Below are 13,921 nucleotides of genomic sequence, written 5' to 3'. Positions count from 1 at the left end.
TAAAGAACTATTTTCATTCAGTAGCTTGCAATCTCTTTAATTACTATTATAATTTATATTCTTTAAAATGTAACAATACTTTTAAAAAGTAACTCATTGAGCTTAAAGATTCGTTGCACTTAATTAATTTCTATAACACAAGAAACAAAAAATAAACACCAAGTTCCGTTTACGATAACCCCAAAAACCCATTTGTATAAATAATGCCAGATTGTGTGCGTATGCCTCCTACTCCGACTATAATTAAACCAATAAAAGCCAAAAGTCACTCTTAGAACGCTTATCAGCCCTTTGGCAAAAAAAAAGGGGCAGGGGAACACTTTATCAGCTTTGCTTGGAGAGGAAAAAAAGGCAAATAAGCCCGAGATACTCACATATGCATGCTCTAAAGTCCAGACTTGCACACACTCAATTAATGTAAACAACGTTCCTTGTTTGTTGCTATCAATTATTTTTTATCATTTGCGATTTACTCGACTAAAGCGACCCTAGCTAGAACAGAACAGCGAGGTGCTTTAAATTGAAAAAATAATAATACAAGAAAAAACCTGTCAGCGACACGGCAACAAATCCTGTCGGTTGCCTGACTAATTCCCATTAAATTCCGCCAAGGAAGTGCCACGTGGAAGGATTACCTTTGGGTAAACACAACAGATTGAGTATTGGGCGTTGGGCCAGTCACATTGGAAATATAACATAAATTGCAATCAGGGGCGAGTTCCGGAACTTCAAAGAGAATCCAAGTACATTCGGTAAAAATACAACAGCAATTAATAATATAAACCAATATGGCTTGGATATATGACACGTATAAAATGATCGAAGGCTACAATACAAAGTTAACAAAAGAGGAAAGTCAAGCGAGGAAAACTCATTACTTAAATGTGAAATACATTTTTCTGCGAAGCAATTTATTGGAATTATGACGCGATTAGATAATGTTTTTCATAGAATGATTGAAAGGAAACCAGACACAAGATATAAATAGGGAGTGGTTCTATTTAAGTAAAACACAAATTAATATGTCATTCCAAAACCCATCGAAAGGTTTCCATTCGGAATTCCCTCTGTCATTTCTGTTAATAATTTATTAATAGCTCTGCAATTCCTTTATAAGCTTCTGTTTTATTTGCGTCGTTGCATTCCAACAGGCTCTGGCCACTGTCCTGGCGGCAAAAAGGGCCAAAGGAACCCTTTTCTGTGGAGGTTGTTCTAAATTAAGAATGCACATTGCGTGACCAGGCGGGGTTCCCCCTCAACTGGCTAACTGCAGTTTAATTGTGCCCTGAAATTAATGGCCTTCTGGGCTAATGACGCTGAACATGACCAGGCCAAGGGGAAATCCTTAGTACAACAAAATCGATTAGCTTAGACTTTTCGATTATTATTTTCTTGTATCACAATTTTACTTTCAATTTGGAGGCAATTCAAGGCAATTTCCGTTTCGGATTCGACGCTCAAAAAAGGTCGCACATATCACAAAAATACAATTCGAAATAGTAATTTGCATAAGCATCCGCCTGGGCGGGTCTCGAGCACCATTTGGTCCGGGGTTTTATTTAGTCTGTGACAGAGCTTCTCGGATATGTGCAACAAATTAATTTCAAAATCTACAGTGCTCCCTGGATGTGGGTGGCACGACTGTCCGCAGACGACTTAAATAATTATTACGTTTTTTTTTATTTATTATTATACCTCTTTATTTTTTTGTCTCACTGTTGTCGCCGTGTACGTGACTGGAAATGCAAATTGAAATGCTTTTGCCGCGTTTTTTCTGTCTCTCTCTCCAGGTTTTGATTTTCTTTTAAATTGCAGTCAAAAACGCCGGGACACGTCTGCAATTTAATGCGATGCTTTCCCCCCGGAATGTCTTTCGTTGAATGCTCCTCCGGCTGGACTGGAGTCCAGACCCACTGACAGTTATGGATATAAATTAATTCTAAGCGGACACGGGAACGCACATGAGGCAGGTTTATGTGAAAGGATTGTCACATACTTCTGGGTCTTTCACTTTATATTCCCCATGTGAAAATGTGTGTATATACACAATAAACAGGAGTTCGTGGAAATCTGGAGCAGGCGGATGCGACCCAGGAACAGGATATAAAGTCAAAGTCGAGCATAAGTATGAGTCAAGTGAATAAAGTCATTGAAAAATACCTAGGACAAAATACCGAACAAAGCTCGGACTTCCGCAGGGTAGAAATGTATAAAGGAAAGATTCATATAATAGCAGCAAATCTGAGCCATAAAAAGAACTAGAAAGCAAGCTATCTTCGAGAAGTCGAAGTTTGTATACCCTTGCCAGGTAATATTTTTGGGGTATCACTATCACCATATCTATGCATAGATGTAAACAGCTGGGAGGTCGCGAACAGAATGAGGCAAGTGAGACGGCAGTGGCTGTATTTATAGTCTCCGACTGAAGAGAGCAGAGAAAGTGAGAGCTAGAGAGAAAGAGCTATCTCTAGAGAATGGCAGAGAGAGATAGAGTGAAAGAGGTATCTCTCTGAGAAAGAGAGAGAGAGAGAGACAGGGAGTCAGTAGAAAAGCATTTTTCTCTACATTTAACGATTGTTTCTATGGCAGCTGTATGATATAGTCATCTGATCAAGAATATATATACATTATATGTTCGCAAATAATTCCTTTACTGCATTATAAACTTTTGACTAAAATAATAATGCCCTGCAAGGTATAAAATAAGGATTTTATGTACAATATCCTAGGTTAATAAAGGTGTCTTTGGTGTAAAAGCAAAGTTAGGCATTCTACAATTATTAACTCTGAGTCATAGGATATGAGCTATAGATATAAACGTTCATATATCTTCCATACCCTAGAAAACAATCAGAAATATTACGCATGTTATGTTATCTGTTTAAAAACCTCAATAATAATTTTAGTACACGATAAGACCATAACTTTTGTGACTCACTCAGACTAATTAATAATATATATTTATTGTATCTTGTATCTTGTCAAGGGGAGGCCTGTTTCAGTACATGGCGGACTTTGTTTTCGCTAGGCTTTTTTGTGCTTAATGGGGCCGTAATTTACACAATGACTTTCCTAAAAATATGGCTCGTAAATAAGTAGACTTTGAGACATATTTTTTTGGGGGTGAAAACCTTCACGCTCCATATTTCACATTCGCTAATGATATGTACACACACAATGTATACTTTGCTTCTCTTTGATTCACTTGTTAATTACTTTATTATATTTCACCAAATACACACTCCACTAATTAGTAATTTGCAATGTGCAGGAAGATTTCTGAATGTTGATAGTCTATTGGTAAAATGTATTTCCCTATATAAGATGGGTTTCTTGGTATTTTGAAAGCAACGCAGTAAATATATTTTATTTATTTACTAATTTCCGGTTCTTTGTTAATATATTAAGTCTCAGAAAAGATTAACTTTTCAATAGGTTAACAATTCAGAAGACTTTAAGTTTCCATTTACTAAAAACTCATCATGTTAAGACAATTATATTTACTTTTAAGTGGTTTTAGAGAATATATTAACCTCAACTAAAACTCACATTGATGACTAACTGTGCATAGTAATAAATAATTTATTTTAAGCAGTGTCCACAATGAGGTATTGCTCTTCAGATTAAAAACAATCAATCATTTTATGCGAAAGTCAATAGCGATTAGTACACAGTTTGTTCTAACTTATCAGATCAAACATGACTCAGTGCACCAAGTATTATGGTTTTAACGAAATATGCCCGTAAAAATATATTATCGTTTATGGTTCGCACATGTTTACTCGAAAATCAATTAGGTAAACGCAATCAGTTCTGTTGAAATAGAAAAATGTTGTCGCAAAAATAAATGCTATAAAAGTTTAACTGATTACGCCGTGGAAAACTATTCATTTTTGACAACCCGTAAATGTCCTTGACTAACCTTTGGATATAAGTTATGGAGATTCAGGTGTAAATTTTGTCACAAGTAGAATCACAAAGCTTACCTGCAATAAAATAAGAAATATATATTAATTAAAAATTGTATAATTGTTAGAATATTAAATAGATATTTTTATATAATGTAGGGTATTTAAATTATAGTCATAAGATGCAAGGGTATTTAGTTAAAGTTAGTTAGTTTTCTTTCTTGTTTATTTGTATAAATTATTATAATTATTTTGTTTTTATTATTTTATAATTCAAAAGAAAAATGTAGTTATGGCACTCATACAACATTTCTTAAGAAGCTGGAAAACTGCCTTAGTCATGTCTTTGTCTTTTGCAATGTGTCAAGTGTATACTCAACTTTAATAACAAATAAATATTACTGTGGACGTCCGTTTGCGTAGTGACGAGCACAAAGACGGTGCCTATTATGTACACTCGTATATTAAAATAAGTTTTAAATTTTCCATTTGAAAAAAAATATCTTCAAATCAGAAAATATTAATAGTTATTGTAACAGTAATTTTAATAAAATAATCAAAATGGAATTGATTGAATAACTTGTATATATCATTACACTTGATATTAAAAGTTTTTGCAGTTGAGTGCGCAATCGTCACCTTTATTTTATCTCGTTAAGAGGCGTTTTTATTTGGCATACAGTATATTATCCGTCTTTTTTACATTTTTAAAGCCAGGGACAACAAAAAGCTTTACCCAGAAGCTGTTGATGCAATGCAATTTTTTTTAAATTCATGTCCACATAAAATATATACTCGAATCGTCTTTGTTTATGCCACTCACTCGTGCAAATGTGTTGGAAATATAAACAAAGGTGTATCTCTTACATATGTATATTGTAATGTGAGTAATAAAGGCCCAGATTGACAGTACAAGGCACATACATATTCAACAGAATACGAAAACAAAAGATGATTATCTTGATCGAAAAATGTATCAAATTAATTGGGAGACAGGTGATGCACACAATTCAAAAGGTTTGTTTTAAGTTATATACTATACATATACATTAAGAATAAGTGCGTAATAATTTAATGGTAAGTTCAACGCCTTCTGTAATGAGACTCCTGAGTTATTCTTTAGCCTATAACTATATTCCCAGAATAATCCAGAGTACCTCAAGTCGAGAAAATTCCGAATTAAAACAATGACCGCATAAATAAGAGACTAATTCCAGGAGAAAATTGCCCAGAGACTATGTCTAGACATATAAACATTGCAAAGTGTTAGGGAAATTAAGTTAATTTCGGGGCTAGGCATAGTAAAAATATAAATGTGTACTCTAGCAGCCACTTGGTAATCGCACGCAATGTGCAAAACAAAAAATTAAATTCAAAGAGAGAGAGGTAGGTTTATTAACGCATTATACGATAATTAAAGCCAAAAAACACACACACACAAGCACAACATCCAGATTAAATGAGATCATACTCTGGAGTGGGATGGAATTTATTTAATGCAATTAGTCAATTTATAATTTATAAGTTCATTTTTGGTAGAAAACTGAAAAGAAAAGTTGTTGTGCATAGTTAACTCAACAGGCCAATTATGAAAAAAGCCTTCACATGTTCAACTAACTAAACCCGAACTCCCCTTGGACAGCCAACCAACTGAGAATATATAATTAAAATAAAAGTGTAGTGTGATCAACAAAACAAAAAAAAAACAAAGGTTTGCATGAAAACGAAATTGAAATGTGGCTAAAACACGCAGGTGTTTGCGTGTGTTTTTCCAAGTTTATTGTTTCAGCCATTTCTCTTTGTCTTGGCCAGGCTCTAGCGAACCTAATCTGTGTTGTACGAGAGTGAACTGCAAGTTTGAGGATGATTGTATAACTGAGAATCAAAATAGGTGAGTTTAAAAACTTAACACTAAAGGAAAATTCAATTACTGAACAAAGGTGAATAAGTTCAAGTATTTTTGCAGAATAAAAAGTTAGCAAAGATGCATGAGTATCTATTTTAGAGATATCAAATCTAAATCAAACAAAAGAAATTTAAGACACAGCTTCAATATCCCCTAATAAAGAACTGAAAAACCCAATCAAGATATCGTATGACTTGAGATGAACTCTGATCGATCCAAGGCCCTTGGTGTGCCATTTCCCTTAGAATCACAACGCACTCTATTAACTTGGCCCAGAGTTCACTCAACCTTATGTTGAGCTGGCCCGAGTGCTGTATAAACTATTTCTCGTTGTTTTTATCCTCCGGCAGACCGTCAGACAGTCAGACATTCAGTGACATGTGTTTTGCAAAGCTCATTCGCATCATGAGGGCCAACATTTCATTTCACTTCATTCAATACACAACTCATTCACAGCTTACATTGATTCAAACGAGCATCGGTCGGTCTGACTTATCTAAGAGTATCTATATCTCCATGAACATAAGTACACAACTGTCTGCAGGAAAGCACATTACACATTTCTGTGTAGCAGCTGTAGATACAGATACTGGAACACGGCGATATATATACGTACGTATCTGTCAGTAACTTTGGCCACATCGATGATGAAGTCATTTGCACCGACGTTCAATGACTCGCATTGGAATAAGCGCGTGCGAGTTTGAAATACATATTTCTACTTATCTTTTTTTTTCATCTCTCAAAGTTTCCCCTCAGACTTTGTGTGTGTTTGCCGTACAACTTTTATTGCATCGAATACTTTGCATTTGTCAAAACTTGCCGTATTTGGCAAACTCATCAGAAGCCAACCGAGTGGCTAATGAAGGGGAACAGTGGAGGAACAGGGGAGGAAAATATATAATACAATTTAATTTGCATTAAGGCAAATTACGTTAGATTGTTCGCTTTGTCTGTCATGCCATGAGTATTTAAAAAAAACTTGTTTTGATCAGCAATTAATCACTGATTAGTGATCTCTATTTGTTAATCTTTAGTTCTAATTCTGTAAGTTTTGTAGAGATAAATAAGTTACTTAAAGATCATATTAAAATGTATTAATTTTATACCTTTTCAGGGTATTATAATTTAAGTCAGAAGTTTGCAACGCAGTCATCAGTTAGTATCAATGAACATTAAGTAACTATCACTATTGGCTATGAGCAGAAAGTAACTCTAAACAATAAGAATGTATGACCAGAAAGGAACTATAACCAGTAAGTATCTATGATCAGCTACTAACTTTGAACACTAATAAACAATGACTTGCAACTTTTGTAACAACTCATTTGTGAGACTTGGCCGACAGCAGTCACTTCGTTCCGGGGATGTTAGAACCAGTTGGGAATCATATGTTATGATGATTAACTATGAACAGCAAGTATCTATGAACATTAAGTAACTCTGAACAGTAAGTATCTATGACCAGTAAGTAACTATGATAAGTAAGTTTCATTGAACATTAAGTATCTATGACTAGTAAGTAACTATGATCAGTAAATATCTATTACCAGTCAGTATGTATGTATGATCAGTTACTAACTTTGAACACTAATAAACAATGACTTGCAACTTTTGTAACAACTCATTTGTGAGACTTGGCCGACAGCAGTCACTTCGTTCCGGGGATGTTAGAACCAGTTGGGAATCATATGTTATGATGATTAACTATGAACAGCAAGTATCTACGAACATTAAGTAACTCTGAACATTAAGTATCTATGACCAGTAAGTAACTATGATAAGTAAGTTTCAATGAACAGTAAGTATCTATGACCAGTAATTAACTATGATCAGTAAATAAGTCTGAACAGTACGTATCTATGACCAGTAAGTAACGATGATCAGTAAGTTTCAATGAACATTAAGTATCTATGACTAGTAAGTAACTATGATCAGTAAATATCTATTACCAGTCAGTATGTATGTATGATCAGTTACTTACTTTGAACACTAATAAACAATGACTTGCAACTTTTGTAACACAACATATTTCTGAGACTTGGCCGACAGCAGTCACTTCGTTCCGGGGATGTGAGAACCAGTTGGGAATCATAAGTTGTGATGATTAACTATAAACAGCAAGTATCTACGAACATTAAGTAACTCTGAACAGTAAGTATCTATGACCAGTAACTATGATAAGTAAGTTTCAATGAACAGTAAGTATCTATGACCAGTAATTAACTATGATCAGTAAATAAGTCTGAACAGTACGTATCTATGACCAGTAAGTAACGATGATCAGTAAGTTTCAATGAAAATTAATTTGCTATGACTAGTAAGTAACTATGATCAGCAAATATCTATTACCAGTAAGTATGTATGTGTAATCAGTTACTAACTTTGAACACTAATAAACAATGACTTGCAACTTTTGTAACACAAAACATTTCTGAGACTTGGCCGGCAGCAGTCACTTCGTTCCGGGGATGTTAGAACCAGTTGAGAATCATATGCACAGATGTGCGAGGTTTGTTTTGGAACAAAGAGCAAACTATTTGAATGAAACTATGGAGTTATTCTTCTATATACATTTACTAGTATATAAGTCGGAAAATGGCGAATCGGTGGACTATATATATACATATATACAGCTGCCATAGGAACGATCGGAATATTTTATGAAATTATAACTCTTCCAGTTTCCAACAGATTTTCATCAAATTTTATATATACCCATTATATATTAATCTAGAATTTGTTCTTCTTTTGACAAACAATCTGCTAGTGATCTAGCATACAGCCAAGTTTTTATTTATTTAACGACATATAGCTTGATTTAACCTAGAGTAAGAACACTCGACTCCTTATCTATTAAACTAATGATTGTTAAAAATACTATAAATTGAACTGCCATGAGTACTGGGCTTATCTTTCAAAAGTACCTGCACTTCTAAGAAAAATTTTAATGAAATCATTGAAAAGTGCCGTAGCGGCAATTCTCTTTTTAATTCCCTCGTGATTTGTGTGGCATTAAGGGCAGCAATCAAAATATGAACAGAAACAAGTGCACACAACACTCAAAAGAGCTTTGACAAATAATAATCACTCTCTAATTCTCTCTCTCTCTCTCTTGGTTATTTAATAACCCTCAAACTGGATATCTATTGCATGTGTTGGCATAACTTTAACAAAACAAAACAATATATGGAGAACGCTGTGGCTTGTGTAACTGAAACAACAAGCAGCTTGTATATTAGTTCCACCTCAGGCCTCGAGTCCCCCAACTTGGCAACAGCAAAAAATAAAAAACCAAAAACAAATCCAAATCCAAATGCGATAAATTCTAATTGCGCCACGAGGCACAGCCTCCAGTGCAGGTCCAGTGTTTCATTGAAAGCCAGTAAGTAGTCGTAGTTGTAGTTGTAGTGGTTGAATAAGCGACCGCACACATGGCGTATGCTTAATCTCGGCTCGTGTCTAGCTGAGTTTGCTAGACTAGCCGGCACTTAAGCCGACTTATAGTCGCCTCTCTTGACACACATGGATATATAGTATATAGTGTATATGACATAACACGTTTATGTCAATCATTCGCTAGATTCTGCAATAGTTTCTTCTTTTTTTGTTGAGTAATTGAGGATAATATGGTCTGGCAAAAAGTTTTCCTTGATTAATATATACAAAGTGTGTCAACATGAATCCACGTAAAGAGAAGCTCAATTTAATGTTTCTTATGAAATGGGAGGCCCAACTTTATTAATGATCTTTTGCTGGGTCAGCATCATTACACCCATTCCCTTCCCTCGCTCGTTTTTGTGGTAAAAGTATTCGTTTTGCGGCCTAAACGCCCAGCAATTAGACGAGTTATTATAGTTTTGTAATTTTTACTTTATTTGCTCTTGCATTTTTGAAAGTTTTTCCGTCTTTCCATGTGATTTAACTCAGTTTTACTTAGTTTTATGCAACTTAACTAAAGTTAGATAACAAATAGAAATACAATTTAAGTACAGAACTATTATGACTATCCCTTTTTCCATTATAAATACTGTCTATCTATCGTTATCATTCTGTTCTTATCATGAAACCAGTCTCATTACGGCGGTAACATTGAGTATTATCAAATAATTTCTATTTATTACACCAACGTAAACTTGCACTTGAAAACTGAAGACCAAAACAAAGATAAAGCATAAAACACACACAAAAAGCATTGCACAAAACACGGACACACACACCTGAGACATTGATATAGACAAAATACAAAAATAAATATAAAGACGCAATGTAAGCACCTTGATAATGAACGATAATGAATATATTACATAGACCCACGTCAAGCGGTATCGGTACAAGGCAAATAGAAATATTAACAAAACGAAAAAAAAAAACAATGGGGAGACAGCTAAAAAACAAAGTCACTTAAAATCTCCAAGTGGCATTTTAATGATTGATGCTCCACGCACTTATGTTAACGGACTAAAAGATAAGAGGAAACTTGAGGAGGACGGAAGGTGCCGCATTATTAGATCAGCGAACACTTTGAAAAGCTACGGAAGTGGGTGTTATTGAACTTTGTAAAATCTACATAAACAAAAAATGTATAAATAAATTATTTGTACACATTAATAGCTCACAAAAATTTAACACTTGCAACTGTGCAAATAATTATTCGAGTACATGTAACACATAAATGCTAAAATGTAAATGTTGATTCCGGCAACATTTTATGACCTCCTTTTGCGTTTGTACAAAGAGAAAGGTATTTCTTTTGATTTTTGGAATTTCACGAAACTATATATATATATTTATATATTATTGAGCAGCTTTAGCAAAAAGCAATAATTTTTGCCATTTATTTGTTCATTTGCTAAATATGTTCCCATAAAGCTATACAATTACTGCAATTTATTGGAAATGAAACTTGTTTCTTTTGTTTTTTTTTCTGAACTCGAAACCCCAATTTCTTGCCACATTAACTTGCTCAAGTAAAAGATATATGTATGTTTTACGAAATAAACTTATGCTACAATTGCAAAATAATAAATATACTAACAAAAGTTGGGTCAGCAAATATTTGCAATTGCAATTTATGAGACCCAATCAATTTTAACAAAAGGGCTGATGAAAAAGGTGACACAGAAAAAATCCAGTCAAAGAAGATGAGGCAAAAATAAACCAATACGAAAATACAATAAAGAATTTCAAAATGTCTCTGATCGTACAAGAAATTAATATGATTGCGAACAATTGAAACGACAGCGACTACAAAAAAAGGGGACCAATGTTGATTATTAGTGCAAATCAAATTGTAAATCCCTGAAGCGAAACCAAAGGTTGTATCTGGAGAAAAAGAAGAGACAACTTGTTGGCTAAAACACATTTTCGAGCTATCTACAATTCGTTTAACTTGTATCTTTTTAAGAAAATGAAAGTGTAGCAATCTGCTTTATAGCATGTAGTTGTCTTACATCAAATTAATTGCCATTTTTGCCACTAACTTGGATGACAATTGTTTCAACTCTTTTTTTGCTTTTCTTTACCATTTGTGTTGCTCCGAACTTTCTACAGATTTTCACTTTAAAAGATACAAAATAAACTTGTTCTGTCGTTCGAGATTTCGCCAATGAAAATTGAAACCCACACAGAAAGAAGAAAGAAAGAGAGATTACGACGGCGAATAATGTCAGTTCCTTAAACACACATTGATAGCAGCTTTGCGTTTAAATATAGAAAAGTGACATAATAATTTTCTGGGCACTCAAACACAACCATCCCACTGCATCCCCACCATTCCATTCCATTCCATCGAAGCTGACAAAGTTCGAAAGTAAATTTATGGATAGAGAAACCCCTCCCTCTTCATTCTTACTTACAAAATGTGAGCTGGCGAAGACGGATTTAGCTACTTGTTAATAAAAATCCAATTTGAGATGTGTAGGAATTTCGAAAAAACATTTTCCTCCGGAAGCAGCGACTCAGATAAATATAATGAAATTGCATCTCTACTAAAATAATGTAAGACTATTCATGGATTCTCAAGAGAAGGGGTATAGATAGATATACAAATGTATACTGTTGATATTTTTGGAATTGATGAGCCAATTGGAAAAACCAAGACTGAAACTGATTTATATCTTCATAAAAATAGGGAAATTGAGTCAATAAACTATAGGCAAACTTTACTTTCTTTTGTGTAAACATATTAAAGAACTAACTCATTAAACTAGGAATTTGCGTATAAATTCTATCTGAATCTACCTGAGAAACTTGGTTATAAATATTATGATGGAATATCCGGCAGAAATGTTTCTTTCTGTGTGCCAAAACCTAATAAAACGCCTTAGTATATAAAACTCTAATCGATGGCACATTCCTGTAACTTCTTTCCCTTCTGTTAAGTAATTCTATTTATGGCTTCCGTTTCGGCATTAATTTCTGTAACTTTGTTGACATTTTTGTCATTTGCGGCAAAGTGGCTTTGGATTTGGTGCCGACTTTTGTTTATATTTGCACTAAAACTTTGGAGCTAACTTGTTTGTCACTTAGTTGTTAGTTTTGTTGCTGTAAGTGCCACTGTATTATAGTATTAGTTTGTTTTATCAGAGAATGAGTATCATTATTTACAACAGAAGGGGTAACATGGTCATTTATTGTGATTAATGTTTTTCTTCTTCGAATTCAAGATGATAAAACAAGGGAAAATTATATTAAAATTGCATAAATTCATAATTCATAATGTCTAGTACTTTATAATACTCACCCAAAGCCTGTCTAAATAATTACTAAATGAAAACTTTAGCCGGGAAAGCCCTATCTACAGCTGAATAAATATACTATTCTCGGTTTTTAGTTGCAAATAATAAGACTGGAAAAACAAAATGCAAAACCCAAGTAAAAGTTTGCGCTTCTCGGTTTTTCTATTACGAATAATTCTCGTCACTAGCTGGGTGTTTTTTCAGTTTGTTTGACTTGGTTTTTTTTTACACACGAGCAAACTCATCAGCAAAAAGCTTTCCGGCTTTCCATTTGCCCCACATCGCCAATCATCAGCCTCCTCCATCTCCTCCACTCGGAGGAACAACAAGTGGACAAGCCCAAAATGCGGAAGCGATTTAATTTAGAAAACTTTTGTTTGGGTTTTAGTTTTTTGGGGCTTGAAATGGAAACTGCAACGTTCCCACGACCACGACCATTGAAATTGACAGAGAGCGTTAAAAAAATAAAAAATAAAATACAAAATAGAGGATTGCAACCTGCAGTGGACCAGAAAGTGCATCAGCATCCGGAGCACAGTGGCTGGCATTGTGGAAGGTGAACCAGTATGAAGGGTGCACACACCTCATCCAAACAAATCAGACAAGTTGCATTTGTGAAAATACCCAGACTTGATGGGGATTTTCCCCTTCGATTCGGTTTGCTCTGCATTTTAAACTTTTGTCCAGGGGACAACCGAAAAAATAAAAAAATAAACAATAAAAAAACACCCAAAAGCAATGATTTAAGAATGTCGTTGAATTCGGTTCGAGTTGTGCATACAAATGTTGGAAACCTTGGCCATGACTCTGATCCGAAACACAAAAAACAGCTTTGTTTTTTAGTTTAAACACAGTTTTTTTTTGGGACTCTTTATGGGAAAATCCTACTCTTCCAAGTTTGTTGTATTGTTGGAATTAAATCATATATTACAACACAGATTTAAGAAGCTTTTTTAAGATATATAATGTAATTTGTAACATTTTTGACCCATTTCTTGGGCGTTAACCCAAAGGAAACTTGTTTAAATTTAAGGGGAACTCTGCTTTATTGATCTGTCCCAAATACCACCTAAATATACCATTCAATTGGAGCTCATTAGTTCGAGTTCGTGACTGAGAAAAGGAGAGTCTGAAACACGCACCCACAAAGGAAATTTGCAAAAAATTTGTATCTTGCCCAACTTTTAGCTTTTGACTTTGTCTTCCTCCTCCCCATCTATTTTTGAAACCCCCAAAAAAGCGAATTTAATTTAAAGAAACAGACTCGAACAGAAACATTTAGTGGTTGGTCTATTTTTAAAAGTGATTTATCTACGCGTTTCGAATTGGTAAATTTACACAAAACGCGACTTGCATTTTTTTATTTG

General features: G+C 34.2%; 1 protein-coding gene across 12 annotated transcripts in view; it reads right to left on the bottom strand.

Annotated features, from left to right (window-relative positions):
• The window catches only part of LOC110182747 (uncharacterized), a 41,315-nt gene that overhangs the window by 19,286 nt on the left and 8,108 nt on the right, over positions 1–13,921 (bottom strand). For 4 of the 12 annotated variants that reach the window (XM_086837255.1, XM_086837254.1, XM_086837258.1 and 1 more), the window contains one exon: positions 3,923–3,986. The exons of the other annotated variants lie outside the window; for them this stretch is intronic. The gene's annotated coding sequence lies outside the window, so the exon portion shown is untranslated. The remainder of the gene's footprint in view (positions 1–3,922; positions 3,987–13,921) is intronic. 12 annotated transcript variants of the gene reach the window in all.

The sequence above is a fragment of the Drosophila serrata genome, unplaced genomic scaffold (assembly GCF_035046125.1).
Source record: "Drosophila serrata isolate PLE 108 unplaced genomic scaffold, ASM3504612v1 contig_302, whole genome shotgun sequence".
Lineage (NCBI taxonomy): Eukaryota > Metazoa > Arthropoda > Insecta > Diptera > Drosophilidae > Drosophila > Drosophila serrata.
The sequence above is the reverse complement of the archived record's forward strand: the minus strand, read 5'-3'. Positions and strand labels throughout refer to the sequence as shown.